The 13,043-nt window shown below is 42.9% G+C and overlaps 1 protein-coding gene and 1 non-coding gene across 3 annotated transcripts in view; both read right to left on the reverse strand.

Annotated features, from left to right (window-relative positions):
• The window catches only part of TCF7L1 (transcription factor 7 like 1), a 176,549-nt gene that overhangs the window by 103,767 nt on the left and 59,739 nt on the right, over nt 1-13,043 (reverse strand). The gene's annotated exons all lie outside the window — the stretch shown is intronic.
• LOC112132131 (U6 spliceosomal RNA) lies at nt 1,392-1,498 on the reverse strand. The gene has a single exon (XR_002913946.1). It is a non-coding gene; the product is annotated as a U6 spliceosomal RNA (small nuclear RNA).

Below are 13,043 nucleotides of genomic sequence, written 5' to 3' on the forward strand. Positions count from 1 at the left end.
GTTCATGTAGCTTTTACACTATCACCTTAACTGCCTTCTATCAGAATCTTACCTTGGCATAAAACCACTAACCCAGTGACACATTTTGTGGTCAAACAGCCCCACAGAGTGACTGCAGAGCATCTCTGGTCAAGAGCCAACACACAAGATGGCCACCAACAAGGCAAGGTCAGTGGTGTGTGGGTGGAAGAATTGCCACTGACTTCCCACCAAGGTGGACTTCGTACCAATGGGCAAATCACAGGCTCTGTTCTTGAGCCACGTGTGCTCATTTCTCATCATGGCCACTAGTCCTAGCCCCTGCAGACAGGGTACAGGAGCCCAACAAGAGGGAGTTAATAGCCCCAGCTAACAGGTACCTTCACTTGGAACTTTATCAGTAATAAAGGTATGCTGTGAATTACAGAGTGGACTGTCAATCTGTTCTTGGTGACAGGACTCTGAAGAAAGCATCCAAGTGGATGGCAGTCCTTCTCAATGAATTATCCATCTCCAGGATCCAACTAAAGTGGTAACATTCAATTTTTCCATCATGTCCACTGTTTTAAAGAAGCACAGGATTGGAGAAAACTGCTTGAGCAACTAGAATAAAGAATATGGAGGCTGGGTGCAGTGGCTCATGCCTGCAATCCCAACACTTTGGGAGGCCAAGGCAGGTAGATCACTTGAGGTCAGGAGTTCGAAACCAGCCTGGCCTACATGGTGAAACCCCTTCTCTACTAAAAAAAAATACAAAAATTAGCAGGCTTGTAATCCAAGCTACTTGGGAGGCTGAGGTGGGAGGATCGCTTGAACCTGGGAGGCAGAGGCTGCAGCGAGCCAAGATTACACCACTGTACTCCAGACTGGGTAACAGAGTGAGACTCTGTATTGAAAAAAAAAAAAAGAATGTGGGCTGACAAGCATTTCTGCTTGCTGTCCCGGAAGTCTTCTATGAAAAGGCCAGGAGTGTGGATGCACACAACAATCTATCTGCACATGAGTCCATCATTTCAAGATACAGGCTTTAGTTGACAATTGGCCATACAGAAGTATGGTATTGCTACAGCCGGAAGACAAAGGCTTTTAATATACAGTTCACTCACCATCTTCAACTCTAGGCCTGCTCAGCACTGAGAGAGAAAATGCAACATAAATTATGCTGCAAGAGGGCTTTATTTTTCTTTTAAAAAATATCTTTATTCTTTTTCAAGTTCCAAAAGCAATATACATTTATTATTTTAAAACAACTTGAAACTAAAATTGTATTATTTTAAAACAACTTGAAACTAGAATTTCAATTTAGAAAATAAAAATTCTAACTAGAAAAAATTCTAACTAATCTTCCTAATTCTCCTAATCTCATTCCACTTCTAGGTAGTTTTCCCTTTTCTATTTCTAAATATGTTGTTTCAAATATGAAATGCTTCACAAATGTGTGCATCATTCTTGCACAGGAGCCATGCTACTCTTCTCTGTACTGTTCCAATTTTAGTTTATGTGCTGTCAAAGAGAGCCCCAGGTAGTTTTCTGTGTATAGACTAAAGAAAAAACAAACAAACAAAAAAAAACTAAGTAATACCTTCTACAAATATTTTCTCTGCTTATTAAAAAAAAAATTTAAATGAGGTATAATTTCTGCCCATTGGATTAATTTACATTTTTAAAAAGTTGGCAAGGGTATCACTCCCATACTATTCATTAAAGTGTAATTTCACAAAGCCTTTTTTTGGATGGTATTTTGGCAGAATTCATTAAAATTTAAAATGCTAGCTGGGCGTGGTGCACGTGCCTACAGTTCCAACTACTTGGTAGGCTAAAGTGGTAGGTTTGCTTAAGCCCAGGAGTTCAAGTCCAGCCTGGGCAACATAGTAAGACCCTGCCTCTACAACATAAAAGAAAATAAAATGCACAAATATCATCAGACCCAGTAAATCTACTATTAGCAATCTATGCTGGAGAAAGACTAGTTTGGGCATACAAAGGTGTGTTCAAGTATGTTCTTTTTTTCTTCTTAGCATGCCTACCAACATGGGAATGCTTACAAGGTACATCTCTACTATGGAATACAACACAGTGGCTAATTAGAATGAGGTAAGCCCATATGTACTGATCTCAAAAGGTCTCTGAGATACCCTATTAAGTGGGGGGGAAAAGCAAGTTATCAAATAGAAATAACGGAATCCTCTTTGTGTTAAAAAATACACAAAATAATACATAGTAGTTGTATATGTATATATTCAAACCAGCCAGGAAGAACACACACCAAATAGCAGTGAGTGAAGTGGAGCTAGGCAGAGAGGGGAAAAGAAAGTCAAGGAAGAATTTCATTTTACTTGTACTGTTTGAATTTTTTACTTCCATTAGCAAGCATCTCTTTATTAAATGTAAAAAGAATAATGAAATAAATCTTTCATTCAGTTGATATATTTGAGTGTGGCATGAGGTAGGCATCTAACCCCCCTTCCAAACCGCCCCTCCCTGTATAGTTTGAGTCTGTTTAGGAGATTTCCCTTGCGTTCTTTTGGTCTATTATCACATCATTATCACTTGCTGTGGCTTTTATAGGATGCTTCAACATCGTTTTCAAAACTCTTAAAGGTATCTTTTAATTTTTTTAAACTTCTTTTTAATCTATTTAGAATTTATTTTCTTCCCTTCTTCCCTTCCTTCCTTTTCTTTCTTTCTTTCCTTTTTTTTTTTTTTTTTCTTTTTTTGAGATAGGGTCTCACTCCGTCACCCAGACTGGAGTGCAGTGGTGTGAACACGGCTCACTGCAGCCTCGACCTCCTAGGCTCAAGTGATCCTCCCACCTCAGCCTCCTGAGTAGCTGTGACTACAGGTACACACCACCATGCCTGGTTAATTTTTCATATTTTTTTGTAGAGACAGGGTCTTGCTATGTTGCTCAGGCCTCAAGTGATCCTTCCACCTTGGCTTCCCAAAGTGCTGGAATTACAGGCGTAAGCCACCATGCCTGGCTGGAATATATTTTCTTCTATGGTATACATTTTCCATTTGGCTGAGTCTGATGTATCCATAATCTGAACATGCATTTCAACTAACCTTGGTTATCTACCAAAGAATTAAGATCTTTAAAAATATGACAGTGAGTTTGGCAACTCACGTGTGACAGAGCCATGCAATGTTCTAGTCATGTTCTGGTGTTAAGATACACATAATACCTCAGAAATAAGTTATAGCTTCCCAATGTTAGAAATGCTATTAAAACTGACTGAATAGAGAAACTATGGAGAATACACTTTAACCTTTCATAAGAGTTAGGAAGTACTGGCCGGGCACGGTGGCTCATGCCTGTAATCCCAGCGCTTTGAGAGGCCAAGGCGGGCGGATCACGAGGTCAGGAGATCGAGACCATCCTGGCTAACATGATGAAACCCCGTCTCTACTAAAAAAATACAAAAAAATGAGCTGGGCGTGGTGGCGGGCGCCTGTAGTCCCAGCTACTCGGGAGGCTGAGGCAGAAGAATGGCGTGAACCCAGGAGGTAGAGCTTGCAGTGAGCCTAGATGGCACCACTGCACTCCAGCCTGGGCGACAGAGAGAGACTCCGTCTCAAAAAAAAAAAGAAAAATAAAGAGTTACGAGGTACTTTAGGTTCAAACAGGCCTTTAGAGTCAGTTTATCTCTCAATTGAACCTCACAGTACCTTACGTGCCTCACCATCACAATAAGGGACTAGAGCTCCCAAGCCCCGTGGCCTAGTCTAATATTCTAATATGATCAACTTATCTTGCACAGAATGAAGCTGTACTCCTACCTTTTTGGAGTGATAAAATCTACCTAACACTGTATATAAAAATTAACTCAAAATTGATGACCTCTAAGAACTGAAATTATAAATATCTTAGAATAAATTAAAGACATATTTTTCATGACCTAGGACTAGGCAGTGGTTGCTTAGATATGACACCTAAAGCACAAATGATAACAGAAAATATAGCTAAATTAGACTTCATCAAAATTAAAAACTTTTGTGCTTCAAAGAATACTACGAAGAAAGTGAAAAGACAACCCACAGAATGAGAGAAAATATTTGCAAATAATGTATTTAATAAGGATCTAGTAACCAGAATACATAAAGAAAGAGCTCTTGCAACTCAACAATAAAAAGACAAATAACTCAATTTTAAAAGGTCAAAAGAGCCCGGGCATGGTGGCTCATGCCTGTAATCCCAGCACTTTGGGGGGGCCAAGGTGGGTGGATCACTTGAGGTCAGGATTAGAGACCAGCCTGGCCAACATGGTGAAACCCCGTCTCTACTAAAAATACAAAACATTAACTGGGTGTGGTGACATGTGCCTGTAGTCCCAGCTACTCGGGAGGCTAAGGCAGGAGAATCACTTGAATTTGCGAGGTGGAGGTTACAGTGAGCTGAGATTGCACCACTGTACTTCAGCCTGGGTGACAGTGAGACTCCATCTCAAAAAAATAAAATAAAATAAATAAATAAATAAAATAAAATAAAATAAAAAGTCAAAAGACTTGAATAGACATTTCTCTAGAGAAGACTTAACAATGGCCAATAAATACATTAAAGGGTACCCAACATCATTAGCCATCAGGAAAAGGTAAACCAAACTACAATGACATACCACTTCACATCCATTAGGATAGCTATAGTCAAAAGCACAGAAAATAATGCCAAGTGTTGATGAGGACGCAGAGAAACCGGAACCCTCATACACTGCTGATGGCAATGTAAAATGGTGTAGCCATTTTGGAAAACAGGCTGGCACCTCCTCAAATGGTTAAACATAAAGTGACCGTGCAACCCAGCAATTCCACTCCTAGATATACAGTTGACCCTTGAACAAAACAGGTTTGAACTTTGTAGATCCACTTATATGTGAATTTATTTCAATAAATATACTGGAACATTTTTTGGAGATTTGTGACAATTTGGAAAAACTTGTAAACTATGTAGCCTAGAAATGCTGAAAAAATTAAGAAAAAGGTATGTCATGAATGCATCAAATCTACGTAGATACTAGTCTATCATTTACTACCACAAATATCCATAAATCTATCATAAAACATAAAAATTTATCAAAACTTTTGCACACACAGACTGTACATGGCACCACTTATAGTCAGAGAAATGTAAACAAACATAAAGATGCAATATAATCACTGCATAAAATTAAATACAGTACATACTGTATGACTGTAATAATTTTTTTGTTTTTGTTTTTGTTTTTTGAGACGAAGTCTCTCTCTGTAGCCCAGGCTAGAGTGCAGTGGTGCGCTATCTCGGCTCACTGCAACTTCCGCCTCCCAGGTTCAAGCGAATTCTTGTGCCTCAGCCTCCCAAGCAGCTGGAATTACAGGCGCACACCACTGCACCAGCTAATATTTTGTATTTTTTAGTAGAGACGGGGTTTCACCATGTTGGCCAGGCTGGACTTGAACTTCCAACCTCAGGTAATCCACCTGTCTCGGCCTCCCAAAATGCTAGGATTACAGGCATGAGCCACCGCGCCTGGCCACTACTGTAATAATTTCATAGCCACCTCCTGTTGCTATTGCCGTGAACTCAAGTGTCACAGGTATCCAACAGCTAGATGCTAGTGATCTCTATGTGAGCTGCTCATCTCTCCAGTAAACTGCTTATTCCAGTAAAAAGTGATCTCTTGCGGTTCTCACGTAGTTTTCATCGTGTTTAGTGCAATACCATAAACCCTGAATAATACCATGAGCCCCATATGAAGTGCCACTGGTGATGCTGAAAGTGCTCCCAAGAAAAGAGAAGAGTCATGACATTACAGGAAAAAGTTGAATCGCTTGATATGTACCAGAAATTGAGGTCTGCAGCTGTGTAGTTGTCTGTCATTTCAGACAGACAATTCCTCTTGTAGACAGACAATGTAAACTTATGGTATTAATACAGTATTTTCTCTTCCTTATGGTTTTCACAATAACATTTCCTTTTCTTTAGCTTACTTTATTGTAAGAATACAGTATATATACATATAGCCTACAAAATAAGTTGTTAATCGACAGTAGGCTATTAGTAGTTACGTTTTGTCGAGCCAAAAGTTATACATGGATTTTCTACTGCATGAGGGGTTGGCGTCCTAACCCCTGCATAGTTCAAAGGTCAACTGTATACCCAATATAACTGAAACCATATGTCCTTACAAAAACCTGTACATGAATGCTCACAGCAGCACTGTCCACAACAGCCAAAAAGTGGAAACAACCCCAACGTCCACCAGTGGATGAATGGACAAACAAAATGCGGGATATCTACATGATGGGATATTATCCAGAAATAAAATGGAATGAAGTACAGATACATGCTACAACATAGGTGAACCCTGAAAGCATTAGGCCAAGTGAAAAAAGCTAGACATAAAAGGCCACATGTTGTATGACTGCATTTGATGAAATGCCTAGAATGGGCAACTCCACGGAGACAGAAAGTAGAGGAGTGGTTGTCAGGAGATAAAGGAGAGTGACTGCTAACAGCTAAGGATTTTTTCTGGAATTAGAGAGGGGTGATGGTTGCACAACTCTGTGAGTATACTAAAGCCACTGAATTGCATACTTTAATAAGAGGATGAATTTCATGGTATGCGATTTATATCTCAATCAAATAAATAAATAAGATATATTTTTCAGCTATTATTAGAGAAATAAAAAAATTATCTTGTACAATATTTCTGGAAATAAATCTGAATCTTTATATCCAACTGGCATACCCCAACAATGACTCCCAACCCTGGCAGCCCATTAGAATCACTCGGGGAGCTTTTAAAAACATACAGACACTTGGACCTCCTTCCTAGAGATTATGATTTAATTGGTCTGGGGTGGAGTTTGGGGACTGGTGTTTTTCAAAAGCTCCCCAGTTGATTCTAATGTGCAGCCAGAGTTGAGAACCACTGCCCTAGAATTTGAGCTTTTAAAAGAGTCCCTGGTGTTGGTTTAGATATCTGTTATTTAATCCTTTCTCATAAACATGAGACAAACAAAATTTTAAATGGCTCACGGTTTCTGGCTGTTAGAACTCAGTAGAACTGGGATTTTATTTTATTGTCTCTTCCACATTTTTTTTTAAGATCAGCAGATTGCCATTTTATAGACAGAGAATCTTAAATGCAAAATGGCTAAGACACATACTGAGATCACCATTGTGAGCTGGGCAGGGATTGAATTACAGTTTCTTCCTTGGGAACCTAACTGAGTTCTTTTTCTAGTTACTCCAGCCTGAACCATCATGGACATCAGGGACACCTGCTCAGCACAGGTGGCAGGACAGGCAGCATCTTGGCACTGGCAGAGACAGAAAGCTTGGGTGGAGCCTCATAGTCTGGGAAAACTATAAACTCTCAAGTCCACCTTCAGATTTGATGAAATGGAGCCTCCCTCCCTACCTCCTCCTACCCCCACAAAAAACCTTTTTCTTTACAGGGCTGGGAAGATGAGGTTTACATCACCTACTTATCTCTGGGAAGCCATCCCAAAGTGCTTACTTATCTAGATCACTACTGGTCTCATTTTCTTTTTTCTTTTTATTTTGGAGAAAGGGTCTCATTCTGTCACCCAGGCTGGAGTGTAGTGTCACAAACAGAGCTTACTGCAGCCTCAACCTCTTGGGCTCATGCGATCTTCCTGCCTCAGCCTCCGGAGTAGCTGGACCACAGGCGTGTGCCACCACACCCAGCTAATTTTTTGTAGAGACAGGATCTCACTTTGTTGCCCAGGCTTGTCTCAAACCCCTGGGCTTATTTTTATTACTTTCCCCAAAGCTGCTGAAGTCTGTCAGTTGGGTCTGCATTAGGCTCCCCATTCATTCTGGAGAAAGCCATTTCTAAATGGCAAAGTCATGGCCAGCGAGGGCTGCTCATTGGCTTAGCTTTGGGAGTCTGACTGGGTCTGAAACCAGCCCCTGCCCATGGAAAACGCTCAGAACAGAGGACCCTCCAGGCCTCTGGGACCAGAAGTGAGGGAGCCACAGACACCTCTCCCTGAGCTCCGGCTCCGCATTCACTTCCCTACTTGCCAGCTCAAGGAGTGCACGAGACGGTGGTGTTTGGGCTCTAATTGTGTTGAGTAATTGCTCAATGATTTTCTACGTAGTGCCCTGGCTCCCCATCCCACTTTCTCACTCAGCTGTTTTGTAAGCTGAATTCTAATCTGGGTTTCTTCACAATGTCGCCTTTCACTAAAAGCTAATAAAACCCCAAATGGGAAATTCAGAAGTCGCAGCAGTACCACATGACTGTAACTGAAGGTTGTTGGTCAACTTGATTTGGTTTTCAAGCCTGTAGACCATCTGAGGACTTCAGTCTCCCACCCGACTTTGTAGCAATAAAGGTCTTTGTCTTTCCTTGCACTGAACGTGAGTCCTGAACCTTTCTGAGGAGTCCTGCAGACAGCCTCACATGGCCCAGACAGCCCACTGGACCCCTCCTCTGCCACCTCTACTTCCTCACTCAGGCACCCAGCACTGCTCACTGAAATAAGTTACCTCTATGAGGCCACAGGCAGACTCCCTTCTAGAACTCTGCTTTGCACCTGCCACCCGGTCAGCTGAGCCCAACCCTGGGCCACTCTGCACAACCAGGAGGCTGCTCAAACTCTCCACAGAGGAAACATTTTCAGTAACAAGCAAAATCTCATGCAAATCTCCAACACAAAAATCAGATGAATCCATAAGAAGAACAAAGGTGTTCAGCTGCATCCTAAAAGGCATGGTGACGATGGAGAGTTGTCTTATATCACCACATCAGCTAGTATTTTATTTTTGAATTTTGTTTTGATTGCAGAGAACCAAAAAAAATCTTAATTTCCACAGATAAGTGGTAGCAAATGCTAATTAATGGACTTTCAGTAGACTGCCTTTTGATCCTAGGATAGCCTTTAGTTACGTCAGTGTTTGTTGGTGTTTCTTTCATCACTGTCCCACAAGGAGCCTTAGCAGACATTTTGCCTATTTGTGCCGCCCCACTCCTGAAATATTTTTTTTTTTTTTTTGAGACAGAGTTTTGCTCTTGTTGCCCAGGCTGGAGTGCAGTGGTGCACTGCAACCTCTGCCTCACGGGTTCAAGCGATTCTCCTGCCTCAGCCTCCCAAATAGCTGGGATTACAGGCGTATGCCACCACACCCGGCTAATTTTTTATTTTTAGTACAGACTGGGTTTCACCCTGTTGGCCAGGCTGGTCTCGAACTCCTGACCTCAGGTGATCTACCTTCCTCAGCCCTGCAAAGTGCTGGGATTAATACATATTAATACATATACAATCACATACACTGTTTTAGTATCACAAAGGAAAAAGAAGAGGAGGACTCACTTATGCTGGGGGCGGTGAGTGGAAACTGTCCATGTGAGAAGTGAGGTAACACCAACCTAGGCAGAGAAACCTGTGGGCAAGGCCCTGAAACCGTGGAGTTTGGACGGCCTGCGGTAGGTTGGTGTGGCTGGGGAGTGCCGGGGGCTGAGGAAGAGGCTTGCTCCTCCTCCCCATCCAGGCAGGCAGCAGCAGTCACTGCAGTCAGGGGAAGGGGTTGGGCAGTGGGAATGCCCCACTTACTGGGTGACATAAAGCAAAGCAGGAATGCTTTCTCAGGCTTGGTTTCCCATGTATAAATCCAGAATAACATCACCTACCCAATATAGAGGTGATTATTAAAATGCACTATCCTCTAGAAGCTGTGGTTATTAACCTTGACTACACATTGGAATCACCTGGAACCTTATAAAGTCCGGGCTGGGTGTGGTGGCTTGCACCTGTAATCCCAGCACTTTAGGAGGTCAAGGTGGGAGCATCACTTGGGGTCAAAAGTTTAATACCAGCCTGGGCAACAGAGTGAGACCCTGTCTCTTTAAAAAAAAATAGTCCTGATGGCTGGGACCTACCACCAGGCCTGGCCTGGACATTCCAAATCATCCAAGCTCCCCAGGTAATTCCAATGTGCTGCTGGGCTGAGAATCACTGCTGCACAGCACCTGGCACAGGTAAATGCTCAGAATAACATGTGCTGGGTGCAGTGGCCTGCGCCTATAGTCCTAGCTACTCGGGATGTTGAGGCGGGAGGATCCCTTGAGCCCAGGAGTTTGAGTCCAGCCTAAGCAATATAGCAGTTTGTCTTTAAGAGAAGGAGAAGAATGACATCGTTTATGTGGGCACGAAGGCTCAAATGAATCATAAACTATTCAGGGATACACTTGCCCCTGGCATCTGAACTCCTGTCCTGAGTTTAGGAATCCCTGCTTCTCGTATGAGTCCTGGCAGGACGCAGGGTTCACCTCCCACTCTGGAAGCTGAAAATGCCAGCAACATCAACAGCACAGTGGCCTCACCACTCTGGTTTTGTGACTATTGTGGGTGCAGACTGGGCTGCTGCCTGGTCTCCATGGTTTGAGTCCACAGCCGTCCCAGTGAGACTGGGAACCACCCCAATGTCCTTTAAAGCAATCCTTTTTCTGATCTCAGTCAGCTGATACCTACTGCTCAAAACTAAGAATGCTACTGATAAAAATATTCAGAGTAGGACTCTTTTTATGGTTTTTAAGAAAGAAAATAGGGCCAGGCATGGTGGCTCACACCTGTAATCCCAGCACTTTGGGAGGCCGAGGCAGGAGAATGGCTTGAGCCCAGGATTATGAGACCTGTCTGGGCAACATGGCGAGACCCCATCTCTTAAAAAAATACAAAAATTGGCCGGGGGTGGTGGCGTGCCCCTGTAGTCCCAGCTACTTGGGAGGCTGCAGTGAGAGGATCTCCTGAGCCTGGGAGGTTGAGGCTGCGGTGAGCCATGATCCCATCACTACACTCTAGCTTGGGCAACAGAGTGAGACCCTGTCTCAAAAAAAGAAAAAAAGAAAGGAAAGCAGAAAAGCAAGCAAACAAGCAAGCAAGCAAGAAAATCGGTCTTCATATGTAATGAGATCTTATTTATTGATTTATTTTTGAGACAGTGTTTCCTCGCTCTGTCACCCAGCATGAAGTGCAGTGGCGCAATCACAACTTACTGCACCCTTGACCTCTTGTGCTCCAGTGATCCTCTCGCCTCAGCCTCCCAAAGTGTTGCAATTACAGGCATAAGCCACTACGTCCCGTGCACGCTAACATTTCTTGAGCACTGACTGTGCTAGGTGCCGGTTCTTTTCACCTACCAACTCATTCAGTCTCCATGACAACCCTATTAGGTCTAGACTGTTATTATCCTGACTTTACAGATGAGAAAATGTAGGCAGAGAAAAGGGTAGGTAACTTGCTCAAGGTTACAAGGTTTGTAAGTAGTGGAGGTAGTTGGTGAACCCAGATGATCTTGCTCCAAAGCCCACAGTCCCAGCCACTACGCCATAGGGCAAATGCTGTGAAAAAGGACTGTAGGGAGATGAACTGTCCACACCTGTTACCTTGGGGGTGGGACTAGGGGGTGGAGCTGAAAGAGGCCGCTGATGTATTCCTTCTGTTTGCTTTGAACCTTTTGCAATAAGGACTACTCACATATTATTTTCACACAAAGCAGCATTTTTGTGGTGATTAAACTTGAACCAGTGTGCCTGCAAACCAAAGGCTTGCAACAGACTCCACAGCAGCTGCCACCATCCAAGATCTTGAGGGGGATTCCGCCCTGAATCTCATGCCAGCGGTTTCCTCCTGATTCTTCTGTGAGAACCCACTCCTGGAGTGTTTACTGTGATACGGCACACACTGCTGGTTGCTGTAATCACACCAGCTATTTACCCTGGGCTCAAGGGCATCTGGGGGCACACAATTCTAGACTCAAGTTTGGCTGGCTTAGTTGCAGGATCCCCATCATCCTCAGAAGATCCCCTGACCATACGTTGGGTTTCCTTGCCCATCTACCCTGCCTACTTTTCCTACAATTTTCATTCTCCAAGGTCCAAATTCATGATATTTCTCCCGGCAGACTTGGTTTCTCCTCTTCTCTTGGCTCATTATCAGCCTGATCCTGCCTTAGCCTCCCAAGTAGCTGAGATTACAGGCGTGCACCACCACACCTGGCTAATTTTTGTATTTTTAGTAGAGATGGGGTTTTGCTATGTTGACCAGGCTGGTCTTGAACTCCTGGCCTCAAGTAATCCACCCACCTTGGCCTCCCCAAAGTGCTGGGATTACAGGTGTGAGCCACCACTCCTGAATTCTGTAATTCCAACTTGGCAATGCCTTAGAGTCTGCCCACATCATTTCCTGAAGGTAATCCCTCCTGTTTCGGTGGGAAGGTGCCCTGTTTGGGGGACTTTTCTTATTCAGTTTATTCCCCCTCTTCGCCTCTCTTCATTCACATGTCTTCAGCCCTCCACTCCCAGGGGGTCACCTTCCAGAGTTCTGCCCCACCCCTCTCCATCCCACAGCCCCTCTCCCATCTTTTCACATTAACCCTCCTACCACCTCAGCCACAGGAGGGCTTTTTTTAAAAAAACTTTTAAATACTAAAATAATTTCAGACTTATACAAAAGTTGCAAGAATAGTAAAATGAACTTCCACATACCCCTCACCTACATACCCCAAATGTTAACATTTAACTACACTTACTTTATCTCTTTCTCTCTCTATATATATGCATTTTTCCCCAAACCATTTTAGGGTAAGATGCACACATGATGTCCCCTTTTGTCTAAATACTTCTGTGTGTATTTCCCAAAAAAGACATTTTCTTACAATACCAGTTTACCTAGTCATAAAATTGCCATCTTATTTATTTTAATTGCTTTTTATTTTTTAAGGCTAGTCAAGTGGAGCAGTGGTAGTGGAGAAGGAACAAAGAACAGAAAATTACCTCTGGTAGAATACTATCACTCAATCCACAGACTTTAATCAAATGCTGCCAGTTGTCCTCATAATGCCCTCTATTTATTTACTTATTTATTTTTAAATATAGACACGAGGTCTCGCTTTGTTGCCTAGGCTGGTCTTGAACTCCTGGGCTCAAGCAATCCTGCCACCTTGGCCTCCCAAAGTACTAAGATTACAGGCATGAGCCACTGCACCTGGCCCTAATAACGTCCTTTAGAGCAAGAAAAAAGAAAGAAAAATGCACGATCAGAATCCCACCCAGACT

Source organism: Pongo abelii, chromosome 12, assembly GCF_028885655.2.
Source record: "Pongo abelii isolate AG06213 chromosome 12, NHGRI_mPonAbe1-v2.0_pri, whole genome shotgun sequence".
NCBI classification, from domain to species: domain Eukaryota; kingdom Metazoa; phylum Chordata; class Mammalia; order Primates; family Hominidae; genus Pongo; species Pongo abelii.